This window comes from Tympanuchus pallidicinctus, unplaced genomic scaffold (assembly GCF_026119805.1).
Source record: "Tympanuchus pallidicinctus isolate F22 unplaced genomic scaffold, pur_lepc_1.0 scaffold20, whole genome shotgun sequence".
In the NCBI taxonomy this organism is placed as follows: Eukaryota; Metazoa; Chordata; class Aves; order Galliformes; family Phasianidae; genus Tympanuchus; species Tympanuchus pallidicinctus.
The window spans coordinates 2,133,977-2,151,485 of NW_026294722.1; positions in this window are offsets into that span (position 1 = coordinate 2,133,977).

Sequence of the window (17,509 nt, forward strand, 5' to 3'; positions counted from 1 at the left end):
GAGCAATTACACTGTCAGCAAATGTGTTTGGTTAGCGAGGAGCGATTCCCTTCCAAGCCCTGCAGCTGCCAGCAGCCTGCGTCGCAGCGCGGCTAATTTCTGGGACAGAAGGTGACTCCATAAACGCAGCGAGAGCTGTAATGGGGGAGACAAAACTCCTGAAGGGGCGAAAGCAACACATGCAGAACCGTTTACAGTGTGTTTTCCAGCAGCTGCAGCAACTGCTGGCAGGCTGAGGCTGTGAGGGCCTTTAAAGCAGAGGTGAAGGGCTTTGATAGAGCGGGTGAGGTGCATCTCCTGGGCTGCGTGTCAGGCAGGATTAGCTGCTTGGCAAATTATCAAAGCTGACTGATAGCGAAACAAGTTGGGACTCTCCTACAGTGGCAGTTTAAAACTAGGTGTAACTTCACCCAAAACAAATGATTCCAGCGGGGGTGTGAGGGGACTACCTAACTAATTAACCCTTCATTAACTCCCCGGGTGATGACAGTGTTGTGTAGAATTCAAGGTGGTCTCAAGGCAGTCGAAGAGCGGTGGGTGACTGAGAGCACACATCTGGGTGAGTCGTTCCCATGCAGTGTGGGGATGCAGCCCAAGGTGGGGAGTGGTGTGCTGGGGCTTCCAATGGGTTCCCACTGCCATGTGTTCCCCTATGGAACATCTGGGTTCCCAGGAGCAGCACTCAGTCACACACACGGTGTTCCTCCAAGCGTGGTGAGGCAGCTCTGCTCTTTGGGAAACGCCTCCAAGTATCTGCTGAGATGTAAAACCACCTGAAGTGCAGATTTTTATGCTGCTTTAAATTAAAGGAGACGAGCAGGAGAAATCTGCATCTTAATTCCTCCAAACGGTGCAGCGGGTATCTGTGAGGTCTGTAACTGCACAGAGAGTCATGCAAACGCTCAGCTGTCTTCAAACAACTGATTTTGCATTTTTGTCCCTCTGTACCAGGAAATACAAAGTATTTCATATGCTCGCAGTGAACACACGTCTTCATTTGGCATCCCCAGCTCCCCTACAAGATCATGCACTTCATGGAAACTCAGAGAGCAACCCGTTTTGTAGCATATGGAAAGAGCAGGCATGCGAATGAGCTGCTGGGCCACAACTGTGGTGTGCTGGGGGTAACGAGAGAGACGGGAGGCAATTAAATGAGGGAAAAGTGACAATCTGACAACAGGCTCAATTAATGTAATCAGATCTCACGTTCGCTGTGTGGATGTAGTAAATCAAAGCATAAGTGGGAATGATATGAACTTTTTAATATTAAAACTATTCCCATAGTATGCAAAGTCAGGGAATACCAGTAAATTTCTGCCTGTCTGTTGCCAATCAGTAACTGATTTAGAATAGACTTTGTTGAGTAATTACGTTTAATAAGAGCTTGTCCATACAAGCTGCTATCAGATGTCATTTTATACAGTTTCAATCCAGATATAATGGCTGAGCTGCACGCATTAACTTTCCGTAATACTGCACTGCCTTTTTATGGGAGGGGGTGGGAAAATTCAAAAATGATCATTGTGTGGCTTCCTCTCAGACAGTTATATTTGATCTAATGTGATTTATTGCTGCACATCTTGAATGAGCAGAAATGTCTTGAGGGGAAACGAGAGACTTGTTGCAGTAACTGTTGCGTTGATGTATTTTCACCTGCTTGCTTGGTGGGCTCCACAGTTGGCTGCATTCATTGCTGTTTGGGAGCCTTCTGTATTCAAAAGCAACTCTGTATCTGTTTGCTCTCTCTTGTAAGGATGTAATAGCTTCCCACACCCTCAACAAGAGGCGATTGTGTAACTAATCCATGCTGGCACAACAAAGTCTTCACCTAGATCACTAATATTGCTAAACATAAATGCAGGACAAAGGCAGACCTTTCGTATTTTGAGTAAAGCACAGGGAAGTTTTCCAGGTAGTCCTAGAGGATAGAAGTAAAGGAGAAGTGAATATGGAGGGCAGAGGCTCCGCTTCATTTGAGAGAAGTTTGGGTGCTCGTGTTGCTTGCAGACACAAAACCACAAGCAGTTTTCCTGGTTGCTTAAGGGCTTCTGGGTCCCCACATAACGCAGCTTCTTCTTTAATGCATTGCCACTGTTTGTCATCAGCAAAAAGATGTGGGGAGAAGAACCAGAGGCTTTTCTATCATACTCTTTCTAAGAAAGGCATCAGACATGATGAGGACGCAAGGCTCTTCTGCAGTTTAAATACAGAATGAGAAATTTGGAATGTGGTCGGAGTTTTGCCACCAATGTTTTGCATGACGGTTGGGAAGAGCCATATCTTTATAGATTGCTCCATCAATGGTTCACTTCAGGAATTTATAATTTCTTGGCATTTGCACTCCTCAGGCCTGGTTGCAGTCAGACAGGCCCACACAGAGCAGCAGCCCTGAGCAGGTGAGCTGCCTGCTGGGCAGGATGGTGCGCACTGCTTCCACAAGGGCTTGCACTGCTTCTGTGCTGCATGCTGGTGGCTGCTGCTTTGTCTTCCCTTGGGAGATGGCCTTGCTGATGGCTCTGAGGACGTTATGTATTGGCCAGGAGGTAATTTGTTCTGCTGACACTGATTTGGATCTTTTTCTTGTGTTCCTATTGACTGTGAATTCTTCGTGAGCAAAAAAGTGCAATTTCCACAAAACAATAAGAATAGGCATTTATTTCAAAATAAATCTTATTCATTTGACCTGTTTGCTAAGGTTTCTGTTAAAATGTCTCACGCTGCAGCAGAACTTTGCACTGAATTTCGGGATGCCCTGGGTGTATCTCTAGAACGGTCTGAACCAGAATGCATCTATGGGAACTTCAGATTTCAATCTCCATCTAGATGTGAGGTTTAATTTTCTTAACTCTATTTACATTCTGAGATATACAGACAAACTGGTGCCATTTGCATCCTCATCTCTAGCGACTGCACGCCCAGCTGGGCCATGCCCAGCATGGTGACAGCTTCCCAAATCACGTATCCCGCGGAGCAGCGCTGCCTTTTCTCACATGCATGCTCGTTAGGGAATTTCTCTTATTACCTGGGCCGTAATCCCTGCCTGAGGGGTGCCTTGTGCATGGAATTAATTTTATTTGGCCGCAGAAACTCCCTGTACCTTTGGCGTGTAAGTCTTTGTATGTAGAGGAGAAACTCCTAAAGCAAAGCGACTTTGCTTTGCCTGACTGAAGGCCCAATTGAAAACCTGTCACCAGGTCTGACTGGGATCAGCCTTACTGGCTGAGTGGAGTGGTGTGCAGAAAGGATGGGCTGGGTGGGTTGGAGGTGGGCTGAGGCAGACCAGCACCTGGCATTGGCTCTGTGATGTACCCAGCAGCTCCTGCCAAGTGAAAGCTTTCCATATTTCATGAGTTTTTAGTATTTCCTTCCTTTCCTTTCTCTCTTCCTCTCGTCTGCCTTTGTCCCCTTCAGAAAGGTAATTATTTCCATCCTTGGCAGAGGTAAATGCTGTTCCTGCAACTTCAACGGTTCTGCAGGAAGCATCGTGGTTATTTTTCACAGCAAAAGTGAAAATTAAAACGATTCGGCTGAAAATACAAATAAGATTGAGCCCAAAAGCTCCTGAGCTTTCAGTGTGACTGCAGATCTCTGAGTGGTTGAAATTCCTGCAGAGGTTGGAGGGAAAAAGCAAACATTTCCACCATTTCCAGATGCAGATGAAATCATTTTCATCAATGATAACAGAAAAACTTTGTGTGGGTTTTCTTTTTAATGAGAGCACTTTGGAGGAGAGCAGGAAGCAAACCAAAAGCTGTACTCGAGCATTTCTTAACTGGAGTGTGGATTCATGCGCTTCACATTTCATCAGCATGCTTAATGAGCTTGAGGTGCCTCTAGTAAATCTCAGCCTGTTTAATGAATTCTTTATAGCTCTTAACTGCTTCAGATAGAGGCTGACGAGTGTAACCGGTAGCGCAAAATCTTGGCGTGCAATAAGACGAACAGCCCCATCCTTTCCCTCTGGCATCCCATCTGAATTTCTGCAGCAGAGATAACCAAGAATCTGTCACTGCTATGAAGTTTGAAATTTAATTAGGAAACTAATAAAACAGCTCTCATATAGTACTGCCGTTACCGTGGAGATGTTGTGCGTTGCTTAAGAGCTTCTACCAATGGAGAGGGATTGCATGTGTCAGAGATCTCTTGTTTGAGTGAAGGGAGTTTAAGATTGACTGCTTCTCTTTAGTAAATAATTTCCTAGCAGAGTTAATAATTTACTAGGAAGACATATTACTACTCCTTGAAAGAGCCATTTACACAGCTCTGAGGAGCAGAGGCTAGGTAGGATATTAGGTTCAAACACCACTCTCATTGGAAAAATAATTCGGGCTTTCTTTTTTCCCTTACAGTTTCCATTCTTGGTCAGATTCTCAGTGAAAGAGACAGCTTTTTTATTTCTAACTCCAGTGCTCTAAGAATAAGCCTGGCACATCGAGAACTCCCTTCTGTGGGTGTTTTTAGAGCCAAAACCTGGGACAAGTGGTCTCAGCTGGAGCAGCCACAGGTGATTGTGAGAGGGTCAGATAAGATTCTTCAGCATGGATCTGGCTACAAGATCTGCTCCTGAGTGGATGCTCAGTGTGGTGTATCCAGAGCAGCCCTTCTTGACCTAGTGGAAGTCTTGGCACTAATTTCAAGCAAGTTTTGGTTAAGGCAAGTCATTTCAATGCATATCATAGTGAGTAGATAATATTTTATTTTCTTAGTGTGCTGTATAAAACAGTCCTGTTCGCTAATCTGTAAATATGCCAATAGTATTAGAATTCACCAGAAACTGGTTTAATCCTACCTTTAAGACCTTTTAAGATTTCAAATATTTTTCCCATACCACATCAGAAAACAGCTGTACTTTGTGTTCTGAATTTTTTTTTTTTTTTTTGAGATAAGCCAGCTTACATTTCAAAACGAAGAGCTACTTCAAATCAAAAACATTTTTTTGGTTCTCAAAATGCCAAAGAAATCTTCTTTGACCATTTCAAAACCATTGTTTTTGGAAGACGAATTGAAATGAAAAAAAATCGACTGAAGCCGTCCCACCCCTCCAAACTGTATCTGTTTGGGCAAAGCAGCATAAGCCCGCAATAAAAGGAAACCACATTAAAAAGTATTGACCAAGCCTATTTAATATTTATTGCTCTTTGATAACTGAAGAGAATAGGAAAATCTTCTCAGCAGGGCGCCAAGCAGGAGTTTCTTGGAGAGCAGTTTTACTGAGAGCATCGTGGCTCCATTATGATTTTCTCAGCTGAAAACCTGGCCTTTTGGTGTGTCAGTAAATGAACATTAAGGATTCTTTTTGCACTTCCTGGAAGGCCGTGGTAAGGGAACGTCATTGTTTGAGGCTGTGGACAGCACACCAAGCTGAAATGGAGGCAGTTGTTTTCCCAAAGTGCTGGGATTGCAGTAGGCTGCAGAGAGGGTGGTATATGGGTTTGTGCAATAGCATGATTGCTGGAGCCTTCCAGTGACAGATGTACTTAAACTGATTTATTATCAACATAAAGGATGCTCAATAATAATAAAACAATGATGAATCCTCACTTTCTGCTGAAAGACAGCAGCTCATGGCCTGTGGCAGGCGGATGACTGAGTTTGTAAGATGAATTCTACAGATCTCAGCTCAACAAAGTCAAGATGTTTATCCTTTAAAAATAAAAGAGCTCTTTAGCCTACTTCTAGTCCTCCAGAATAAAATACTCCGAAGTGAATTGTACTTTCACAACAGCTCACAGCCTTGTCTCAGTGATGGGTAACAAGCTGCTCAGCTGTAGCATGTCTTCATCCGGCTGCAGCTCAGGGTAGGACTCAGCTCTGTTGGTAGAACTCCTGTTGTCTCTGCAGAAGTGTCAAGCAAGTCATTTTTATCTCAAACAGCAGTGAGCTCCGTGGGGTTTTGTGAGCAGTGTGACTAATGAAGCCACCTTTTTAGCCATAGCCACATCAGAAGTGGCACTGAGCCCTTCTGCAAGGCAGCAAGGACCCCTGAGCCAAGAAGCTGGTGGGACTGTGCTCATGGGCACTGCAGACTTTGTGCTGAATGGATGATGGTGTCCAACCAGCAACACCTAAAGACTTTATCGTGATTAGGATTGAACTGCATGGACTGAAACGATTTTCTTGCAAGCTGAAAGTCTCTTGGGAATGTTACTGGATTAAGGATCTTGCTGCATCTCAGTTGTGGGTTCAAATCCAACCTTATTTAGGTGTTGTAAAATTACTTCCCTGAGTTACAACTCGTCCCTTTTGAAGGGTCTGTGCTCCAAAAGGGATTTCATGACATGACTGAAAGTCATCCTTCTATAAGGAGTGTGGGATGCAGCCATTTAGAAGACAGGATGAATATGAGTATGCCACAAGCATTACCTAGAAGGGCAACGAGGATGAACGAGGATCTTGAAGCGAGGATGGGGTTAAACTTCCATCTCCATGCTATAATTACTGGGAGAAGTGGGCTGTTTGTAATTATCATGATATTAAACCTAATAATTTTGTCGGGCCAGAATTTTTCCTCGTTTATACTGCTATGAATCAGGAGACTGTGAGAGGAGATCTTGGCCAAGGGGAGTTCTTCAGATAAGCTTCAGGCTGAAAGAGATTGAAATCTTCCACTTCCATCATACCCCTCCAAACAACTCTTTCCTTCTTCTGTTAGAGGCCAGGTATACTTGTGGTGCAGACCATATAAGGATCACCACTGTGAATTAGCCGTGCTCTGAAGTTCACAATCTCATCCTTTTCAGGGGCACTAAAATACTTTACATACCAGAACAATAGTGTTGACAAAGTTTCCATCTGTTTTCCATCTTTTCCAAGAAATCTTTAGATGTTGGCTTTGCTCCCAGGAGATCATCTCCCCGAGGAAGCATCTCCTGACCAACGTGCCTTCTCAGACGGCGCTAATTGAGGCGCTTCTATGTGAGTCACAGGGACTTTCCTCTTTCAGCAGATATGAATGATGCTCTTTGAAGTTAAAAAAAAAATAAAAATCCAAACTGTGTTACCATTGTGGAGGAAGCATGATTTTGGTTGATACAGACAGGACTGTGTAAGGGCTAGACTGTCAGATGATGTAAATAGCATAACTTCATTGACTTGCTGATGAGCTGTCCTTAAAAATTCTAGGTATAAAGTCAGCATCTGACATCAGTAGATCTGGTATAGCGACATGGCTTTGGATGCAAACCATTCCCAACACTGAGCAGATCCAAAATGAAAAGATATTTATGAAAGAATTATAAGCAAAATGTAAATAAAAATGTGTTTATTTGCAATGCATAATTTCAGCAGTTTTATTTATAACAATTCCTCAGTTCTGTTACAGATAAAAGATGTGATGCACTACGTTACCTCAGTGGTTATCTAGCAATCAGTCTTGATTTTATTTGCATAAAAACTTGCAAGTTTTCTTAGGACGCAGAGCTACAAAGTGATGAGAAAATTCTGAATGCTAAATGAAATTTCTCTCAGCCATTGCTCTCATAGCAGAAGTTCCAAAGAAGAAAGGCAAACGGGAAAAGAAAGGCAGCAGCCTTGTGTCCCATGCTTGGGATGCTGCACGCCTCTGCAGCGTGGCAGGACAAAGGCCTGCTGAGTCCCAGCAATGTGCAGCTCAAGCTTCCCACCATAAGCTGCTATCAACTTTTTCTTTGGTTTTGGGGTTTTTTTTGCAATTAGGAAGCAATTGCTGCCTGGGAAGCAGTGATGTATGTAGGAGCAGCAGAAACAGGAGGGGTCTGCATGCATATTCTGCTCTCTTTACTTCAGCCAGTTTTATACTACTGGGTGCAAAAATAGAGCTGTGTGTGACACGGCAGGAACCCATTCTATCACGTGTAAGAATGGTTTGGTTTGGTTGACTCTGTTTGATCTCTGTTGGATCTGATAGGACATGGAGAAACGGTTTCAGACTAAAAAAGAGATTTATATTGGATACAAGGAAAAAGTCTTTTACATGAAGGGAGGTGAAGCTCTGCACAGGTTGCCCAGAGAAGCGGTGCCCCATCCCAGAGACACTCGAGGTCAGGGAATGGGGCTCTGAGCACCGATGGAGCTGTGGGTGTCCCTGCGCACTGCAGGGCAGTGGGAGCAGATGGCCCGGCACTGCAGGCACTGAGGGCCCTGGGCAATGGCGTGTCCCCATCCTCCACCTGAGCTGAGGTGAGCAGACAGGACAGTGCCAGGAGGGAGAGGGCTCCATCTCTGCCTCCACCCGAGCTGGCAGCTCGTGTCGCCCCGCTCTGTTCACACAAAGGGTATTTGGTAATTCTGAACTCTGCAACAATGAGCCTGGTATTTCCGTAGTGATGCATATTGTTATAATCTCTCTCTGCTTTGTTTCCTCGACATATTTTTTTATTAAAAAGCCTTCCTAGCCTTAAATAAGTGCAGAATAAGTGTGGTCATTCTGGGAACATGAGAGGCCTGATATCTGACCATCAAAGCTTGTGCTGTAAACAGGATACTAGTAAACAGGAACCGAGCCCCATATGGAGAGCTTGTGGTTTTCTTCAGCCTCTGTTTGTTATGTCTTACATCCTGTTAATTATAGAAAAAGAGCTGGAAAGTTGGAAATAATCTTTTCTCCAGATTATTTCCAGCTTCCCTCAGATAGAAGAGAATGCAGGGCAGCACTGTCTTACCTTGCTTCCTTCAGATGTAAAGCATTAAGACAATTCATTCCAAGGGGATCGTTTTTCAAGGGGATTACAAGTAGATTTTTTTTTTTAATTGCAGAATGAAAATTAAAATCTTAAAACATCTTTTTCAGGGAATCCTTTTAGTTTTAACTCAGCTTTCTTTCTGTAGGGTTTGGAATAGGTCTGACATCTTTTGCAACCTTTTGAAAGACAATTTATATGATGGGTGCAATTCATCTCTGGGTAGGTGTGTTCTTACAGCAAAGCTTTTGTTGCACAAAAGCACATGTTGGAGTTTACTTATAGCTGTAGTTTTCAAGTTATCTTTGCCATTAGGTTTTGCTGACGGTGCACCTTTCCCAGCCTGCTCCCATTACTTGCTCATGGCAGTGGGTTGGGTTGTCCAAAACCCAGAGAAGTGACTCTAGAAGTGGCCACAGCAGTGGCAGGAGAGGGCACTGAGCTTCTGTCCCCACTGCTCATTCTTTACCTTTGCTTTGAACAATTTGTCACCTTTTCAGCTCCATTCAGTCCCAATCTCCAACACTAACAAACTGATTCAGAAGCTTTATCCCTGAAGTTCTGCACTTGATGGTAGTTCCCCTTTATCCTTAACAACTTGCTGTGGAGTTCTGATGTCCCAGGGCAGCACAAGGCCATGCTTTGTTTAGACCTGCTCTTATCCGATTAGGTTTTGGTTTTGCAAAACAAAAAGCCAAACTCTGTTTGGTTCAAGGTTCCTGTTATCTGGGATGAGCTGACAGTACCAACCACTGCTGATGTTTCTTAGACAGCCCTGAACCGGAGACCACAAATAAATCTCCCATTATGTTATTTTTCAGCTCTCTACTCTCCACACAGTTTCCTCAAACAGCTCTCTGATGCTAACCATCTGCTCCACGTTGCTACGTGACTCCTGAGCTCCATAAGCCCAATCTCACTCACTGTACCTCACATGAGGCTCAGCACCCATGGGCTGGGAGGAAGATGGGGAGATCTCTCCTGCCCAAATCCATGAGCTGAAGGTTTGAGATCCTCCAGTCCTGGGGCTGCTGCTGGAGCAGGAAAATAATTTCAGGTTTATGGGGTCACCAGAAAGAAATGGTGTGAGAATTATACTCCTGCAAACCATATCAGTGGGATGCTGAAAAAAAACGCTGAGTTCTCACTTAGCTCTGCTCCCACTAAACTCAAGGAATGAAACTCCTACCAGCTTTACCAGGAGCAGTGTGGCTAGCGAGAGCTTTTGAAAATCCCATTGTATAGCTGCAGTCATTTCAGTATCCATTTTAATGACATGATTAATAAAATACTGATGGAGCTCCAAACAGTTCTGTGTTCGTTTTCCAAAGCAGTTTGACTCATCCGTAACCATAACCAGGCTTCCAATTACACTGGATTTTAATTGTTCTCCTTTCAAGATAATTACCAGTACTCTGAAAAAAATCACTCTGAGGAGCTGGTGATGAGTAGGAATCGGCATCCTAGCTCCTCTGCGTCTGTTGTGCCATTTGAGTTATGAGGAATGTAATCGGATATGTGACACCCAGACAGAGAGTGGTTTCCAGGATCTGTGAGTGCTCTGTTTCAGTTAATGTGTTAATTTGGGCTCCATCTTCTCATTTGTTCTGCTTTGATCTATCATTTCATAAAGCCAAGGCACCACATTATTAAGTGTGCTTGTTTGATTAATGTGCAAGACTGCATTTGCATGCACATTAATATTTTTAAAGTTTTGGTCCAAATTTCTGCAAGCCATAGTATGGAGTAATGTGAGCTGCAATTTCACACTGTGTGGCAACAACTGGTGGGAATGAAATTGTCCTGCAATTTGGCCATATTCACATACCAGCAGCTATTTTCCATTTGAGAGTTCTGAATATTACCAATAGAAATGTGTTTGTAAGCAAGCTGCCAAGTGAGGCATGGCATGAGCTGAAGGGCGTGGAACAGCAGGCTGAAAATCTCATGCCCAATGTATCTCGAAATTAAAGAACTGGGATTAAAACCTCAGCAAGGAGCTCTTATTCTTTTTGCCTGAGAAGTAAATAGAAGCAAAGGAACTTCATCACACAGAATGCTGTCAACATGAGTGCACAGAAAGAAAAAGAGAATAGCTAGGACTGGATTTTTGGATGTGCTGCCCAAGAGGTTGGCTTTGCTGCTGTTTGCAGCACAGGGCTGGCTTTGGCATGGCTGTGTTTATACTCACCTCGTTAAAATGGAAGCTGCCATTCAACCATGAGCACAGATAATACGTGTGCCATTCTGACAAGCTGCAGCTTTCAACTTTCAGGGCTCTGGAAAGTTAAAGGTTTTTTGTCTCTGCCACTGAGCCCAAGGGTTTGGTAGAGCTGCTAAGAAACCCCTGTAATAATTTCTTTTTATAATTCACGTAGGATCCTTTGAGACATAAAGTAATGCCATAATGTGAATATAATCATGTAATCCTTTTAATTTTATTATAGTAATTATTGGAATTACTAGAGTATTGTTTTAATAATACTGTTTTTCTTCAAAGTACTCCACAAGCTCCATATTATAATTTATTTTATTTTAAGAAAAAGGCTTCCAGTGGGAAATGCTGATTCTCAGAAATGTGTGTTTTTGCTTGGAAAATATCAATTCCAATGATATTTCCACTCATCAGGGTGAAATTTAGGAAAGTTCCAGGACAGCCCTCAGCCATTCCAGCTGCGGGGGGCTCTGGGGCCAGGGCCATTCCATCCAGATAAGCTGAACTTCCCCTTCTCCCATTGGAGATGTTTGATTTTGTTCTTTGCTAGAACTTAAAGCTCTGCTTGGGTCAGTTTGTTTTCTGCTGGACTAGCTGGCTTCAAAGGTGCTGGTTTGTGTTTTCTGAGGGGGTTCTCTGCCCCGTCACCGCTGTGGCTTTGCATGTTGCAGTGGGGAGATTTGTGGGGTGTCAAGATTTGTGCATTTCCTAGCAGTGGTTGGTAGCTGGCTTTGCCTGCTGATGTCTAAGGTTGGATTCAGTGGGGAGATCATCTTAAACACCACAGCAGCATCCCCTGCCATCTCATCTGCCATGGAGCGGTGTGGCTGCCCTGCTGCTCTGTAGTCTGACTCAGCAGGGAGCTTGAAACTGCAAATTGTGTGGCAGTGCCATCCTTATCAGATCTGGACTGGAATCCGGAGGCAGACGGGCTTGCGAATCATAGAACCATAGAATGGCCTGGGTTGAAAAGGACCACAAAGATCATTGAGTTTCAACCCCCCTGCTATGTGCAGAGTCACCAACCACCAGACCAGGCTGCCCAGAGCCACATCCAGCCTGGCTTTGAATGTCTCCAGAGTTGGGGCATCAGTTAGAAGACCTTGCTTTCCTTCCACTTCATTTTTGCTTCGTAAATGTGTAGCAAAATGTTGTCTCCTTTTAGCTTGTCAGACTAATCGAATCCAGACATTCCTGATTTAAATTACAGCCTTTTCCAACTAACAAACTTTCAGAACTGGCTTTCCTTTTAATCCCTTCTTATTTATTTATTTTTATGTATCTCGTCTTGACAAATTACGTTGCTTCATGTCATCTCAAACGATGTGGTGTAAAACTAAAAGAAAAGCCACTTTGTAATGTATCAAAATGTTATTAAAAAACCCCCCAAATGTTTGTCATTTATTTTGCTCACAAGCAGTCCCAAGCGGCAGCGCACTGTGAGGTTTTCTGTGAATGCATTTACAATAGGAGCCAACCACACATTTCACTGAATCAACAGGCTTGTCTCGAGATATTTATGACATGAATGTTGAAACTTCTGTTTAGTCAGCCATCCCCAGGAAAGACAGTGCCTGAAGGAACCCGGCACACGTTGTCAAAAGGGGCTTGGAGGCACCTGAAAACCCACTGAAATACAGCCCAGCCATTGAGGTCTTGCAAACACTGTACCAAGCACCTAATTCCCACTGCAACAAGCGTGGGTGAGGGATGTGTAACACAGCTCCTTCAACACCAGAGCAGCAGCAATCTCTGTCCATCACAGGATCTGAAGCGCAGCTGCTTGCTCTGGATGTGCCACCTACCAAAGCAGCCTTGTCTGGCTGCACGGAATGACTTTGTGTCAGTCCCAGGGTGGGTGCTGCCCTTCTGTTCACCACATTCCTGCTGGCAGGACGCCGGCTCCCTCCTGGTGTGGGGCTGCTGGGCGCCAAGGATCCCATAGCTCTGCACAGTGCTCACTGCCTGAGTAACTCCAGAGCAAACAGCGTTTTCCTGCATGTGGTGCTCTGTCCATAAGATCCCAAAGGACCTCTGGCAGCAGATCCAATCCATGCCCCAGGGATGAAGGCAGAGGCAGGGCAGGGGACTCTTGGCCCCAGCCTCTCACCACAGCCCCTTGCAGTGCCATCTGAGCTGTTTTTCCAACTCGAGCCAGGCTGCCTCATCATGTCCTCGGTATGAAAAAATTTGTGAAGGGGGGCAACGTTTGATCCCTAAGAGCTTTCAGAAGTGTTAATTCCATGTCTGGAATATTGTCACGAAGCGGCCGAATTCCAGCACGTAGAAATGCACAGGCTGCACCCAGGGGGTGAATGCAGCCAGCTCAAAGCTCTGCCATGTGGAGAAGGGCACTGCTTGCTAGGCTTTGTGTTCGGGCTTTTATGATGCTTTTAAAATGAGAGACTCTTATCGTGGTTCATTTGCTTCCATGCTTGTGGTTTTGCCACTTGGGGGCAATTATAGGATCCTGTGATTCATGCAGAAGTTTAGATGGTGAATTATGTGGCTACTTTTTGGTGGACTTGTGTTGGCATTGAGCTGGAAGATGTAAATGCACTCTGGTCCAGCCATGCTGAGGATTTTCTTGTGCATGGCCACACGATGTAATTTGTTGGCGACACTCCTTGACTGTTTGGAAACACTGATAGAAGTTTAAACATAAGCTGTTCATGATTTTGCTTTCTATAATAAAGGAAAGCTCTTAATTAAGATCCCCTCTGTTGTTGTTGTTGTTTTTCAGTGCATTTTTAATGTATTATTTGCTTTGAGTTTCCAAAATGTCTACGCTGTAGCCGTTTCATTTTGTTTCTTTTTTTGTCCCACCAGCATTGATGTCACTTGAAGATTTGATTGTCAACATCACAAAAACAGCACCAGGAAAAGCCACAAGATACTGCATAAAGCCCAAAACGGCTGAAAATTGGAGGACTTCTTTTCAAGAGATACATTTTTCACTGGTGAGTAGGTGGAGCCATTTATTTTTGCTGATGATTGTCTGGAACAGGCCGAGTTGCTGGGATTGGTGTTCTGGTGTCGTTGATATCTTGCCAGGACAGGATAGCAGCAGCAGTGTTTCTCCCCAGTCTTGTCTTTGTAAGTTCTCCATTATTAAGAACAGTTTTCCTCCATTTAAACAATGTTATTTCTTGAGATGGCCAAAGGATTTCTTTGGCTGCTCATCCTTATCAGATTAGCAGTAAGAATGGTTTGCATTTGTTTGCATCTGGTTTCCAAACAAACAAGGGCGAGCACTGCAGGCTGATCTGTCTGCAACTGCTGTTTAAAAAAAAAAATAAATAGGGATAAACTGTCCACAGTGAAAGATACAAGAGATGATGGTCAGTCCAAGTCTGGGGCTGTGAAGGGAGAGAAGACAAGCAGTGTAGTGAGAGCTCACATGTGGAAGAAGGTAATCTTTATTTTATATGCTTTCTAAAGGACAAAGTGAAGTCTGTTGTAGATACCAGACACCCTGCCACCAAAGCAGAGACATCTGATTGCCACCAAAGGAGTTCAGATATTCAGAGGGTTTCAGCTGCAGATTTCATACCTGCACTTTCTCCAGGCCCTTATCCTCTTCATCAGCTTTGATTTAGTCTTTGCCTGTCTTAGCTTCTTCCAGGTATTTTTGTCAGACAGGCTTTAGAAGAGCAGAGCAGAAAGGCTGTTGTTTCCATTTAGCACCTCACAGCTTTTTTTCCCAGGTATCCTCTTTGTGCATGTCCTAAAACTGTAGCAAACATTCTGTCAGTTACAGGATATATACAAATAAAATATACACAAGGGGTTTAATAGGATGAAATCCAGATGGCAGGTTGTTTTCCCAACAGAAAACACGGGCCAAATCCTAATGTGCTGCAGACTGGCACGGCTGCCTGAGGACAGTGCCAGCTCGCTCTTGGAGAGCCCAGACATTTTCCTACACATTTTCCTATGCAGGCTTCCCTCCTGCTGCTTGAGCACAGCATACGTGGGCTCCATCTCTCCTTTGCAATTACCTGCCGTGGCTGCAGCGAGCTCATGGCGATGTGGTTTTATCCACCAGAATGCAATTGGGGCTGGGGTTGGGGCAGCCGCACGAACAGACCTTGTGTTTACCCCCTGGGCTGTGAGTCCAGCAGCTGCTCCTATTAGGAAGATTTACATATGACCTTGGCACAGTTTTGAGTGAATCAACTGTTCTTCATGGGTGGGGACAGAAAATCTGTCTCATTTGGACTTGCAGTCGTTGCTGGAACATGAAGCCCACGTTTGGGGTGCAGGGGAAAAAAAATTGATTAAAGAAATAATAATCTCTCAAAATTAGAGTTTTTAAAGTAATTAAAAACAGAAAATAAGTGGTGTGAGAAGATGAAGATGAGGAAAGAGTACCTGTATGTATTCATTGTCATCTAAATATAAAACTCCTTTGTTTTTGTATGTTAATCTCAGCCTCCCTCCATCCTTCCACATTCCAACAGGGCAGCACAGCACACCTTGCAGGTGTCCATCATTCCCATCACACAACCTGCACAACTCCTGGCTGCTTCTACAGCCCCTCCTTCTGTGCAGGGCTCTTTGCTCACAGTGGGAAGGGGAGGAGTGACAGGTGTGCTGTGGGATGGCAAACCCTTTTGAGTCGTTTCCATGAGGATTTTAGGTTTGGTTTGAAACTTTGGTTTCGGTGGCAGCTTGGCACATATGTAGCAATCAGGTATGTAAATACTACAGTGTGTCTGGATGGTCTGTTTTGAGAAGAAAGAATTGGAAAGGGGTAGAGGTCTCCAAAGCCTGGGTGGCTTGCAGAAGGTGGGCAGGAAATGACTCTTCCAACAAAGCAGGAACTTATATGAAGTGACCAGAAGGCAGATTCAGAGTAGGGAAAAGGAAATTCTTTATAACATACTCCCCATTTAAACTGCATTCTTCCTGCTAGGCGATGTTACAAATGCTGAAAGTTTAGGTAGGTTCTTAATTCAGGGAAGAAAAATCCATGCAGTGCTCTTTCAGCCAGCAGTGCCTGGGGGTGTCCTGGCAGCACAATGAGTGCGGCCTGGGGACTCTGCTGTGCTCTGGATGGACCAGGATGGCTGTGGCCCTCTCTGATGCTCCTAAGGAGCCTACACAGATATTTCACAAGGCAGCTTTGAAATGTGATTAATGTGGACAAATCACTTTGAAATTTTTGGATGAAAGGGGCTGCATCACTGCTAGTCCAGCCCCAAACTCGCTTTGTGCGATGTGAAAGCGATAACCAAGTTGACAAAACTCATTAAATGCAGCGCCTTTATCGTACGGTATAATCTGTAAAATGTTGCAACACCAAGTGTTGGCAAGCTACCAGCACATCGTCATCCTCCTTCAGTTACAGAGCAGTGACACGGTGATAAGCTCCTACTTGTTCAGCACCGAGCGCTCCTGGATGATGTGCTGGGAAATTCCCCCCCCGGTACCTCGTGGTTCTCTTCTGCCTCGACAGCCTCGTGCTGGATGGGAGAGCAGAGGAGCAAAGTGGAGGGCAGAGGCTCCGGCAGTGCTCCGGCAAGCAGCCATAGACGTGGGCAGCAGTTGCAAAAAGCTGCTTTGAAAATGGCTATCCAGATTTCACAATTAGGACACACGTCAGTCTGTTGGCGGTTAAGACGAGCTCGGTCCTTCTCCAGCAGCTGATCTCCCCTTGAAGGACATGGTGTTATTCTGGTTTTGTCCTTACAGGCAGAGACAGTGAAGGTTTTATCATGGGGGCAAAGAGAAGGAAGAAGTTTTTGGCATGGTGGCAGTGTTTCAGAAACACTTTGAGAGAGCCCAGACTTTGGCTGCTGCCTAGAACAGATAAAAACTAGCTAAGTGCCATAGGGTGTTCCCCTATATTTTCTTACAGTAAAAGAAATTTTCAGTAAAATAAATCCAGTGTTTTAGCAGAAGGCTGAGCTTGGTCTATTGTTGAGTTCATAGGGAAATGTAACAAACAATATTTTCAAGTGGTTTTGTATTCCAGTGAGACTATTTCACAAGCTTGTTCTTAGCTTTTATGGAACCCTTTATATTTTTGGAGCTCCTGAAAACAACAAGCCTGCTAAAAAAATACCGGCACTATTTTTAGTGCTGTCGTGTCTACAATAACAGCACCCCTACAGGAACTCCATCAGTGCTAGCAGGGTGCTGCGGTGCCGGGCGCTCTGTGCTCAGGCTGCAGTTCCAGGGATGGGCTCGGTGTGCTGTGCTGGAGCAGGGTGGGCAAGCTGCCTTTCCCCTGCAGCCCCCCCTGTGGTAACAGCCAGCCCCTCCTGGCTGCTGCCAGAGAGCTGCAGCTCCTGCTTTTGGAATCCTGAATGGGGGAGAAGTGGGTTTTTTTACCTGGAGCACCTCTCCCTTTTTTTTTTTTACTGATTTTTTGACCCCGTCTTTGATTTCCCACTGCTATTATTTCTCCCATCCTGGAATTCCTTTCCCAGCGTTTATAACAGATAGCAGAGGCTCTCTCCAAGCACTGAGCCCCGACTCTGGCACAAAGACATCTGCGTGAGGAGTAGCACCGAGGTGCTGGCCCCTTCTCACTGTAACCCTGTTGCTTCTCCCAAAATGTAATATGAATCCAAGAGCAGCTTTGTTGAACTATAATCTGGGTCAGCGGTGTTTGGTGGGTTGAAAGGTC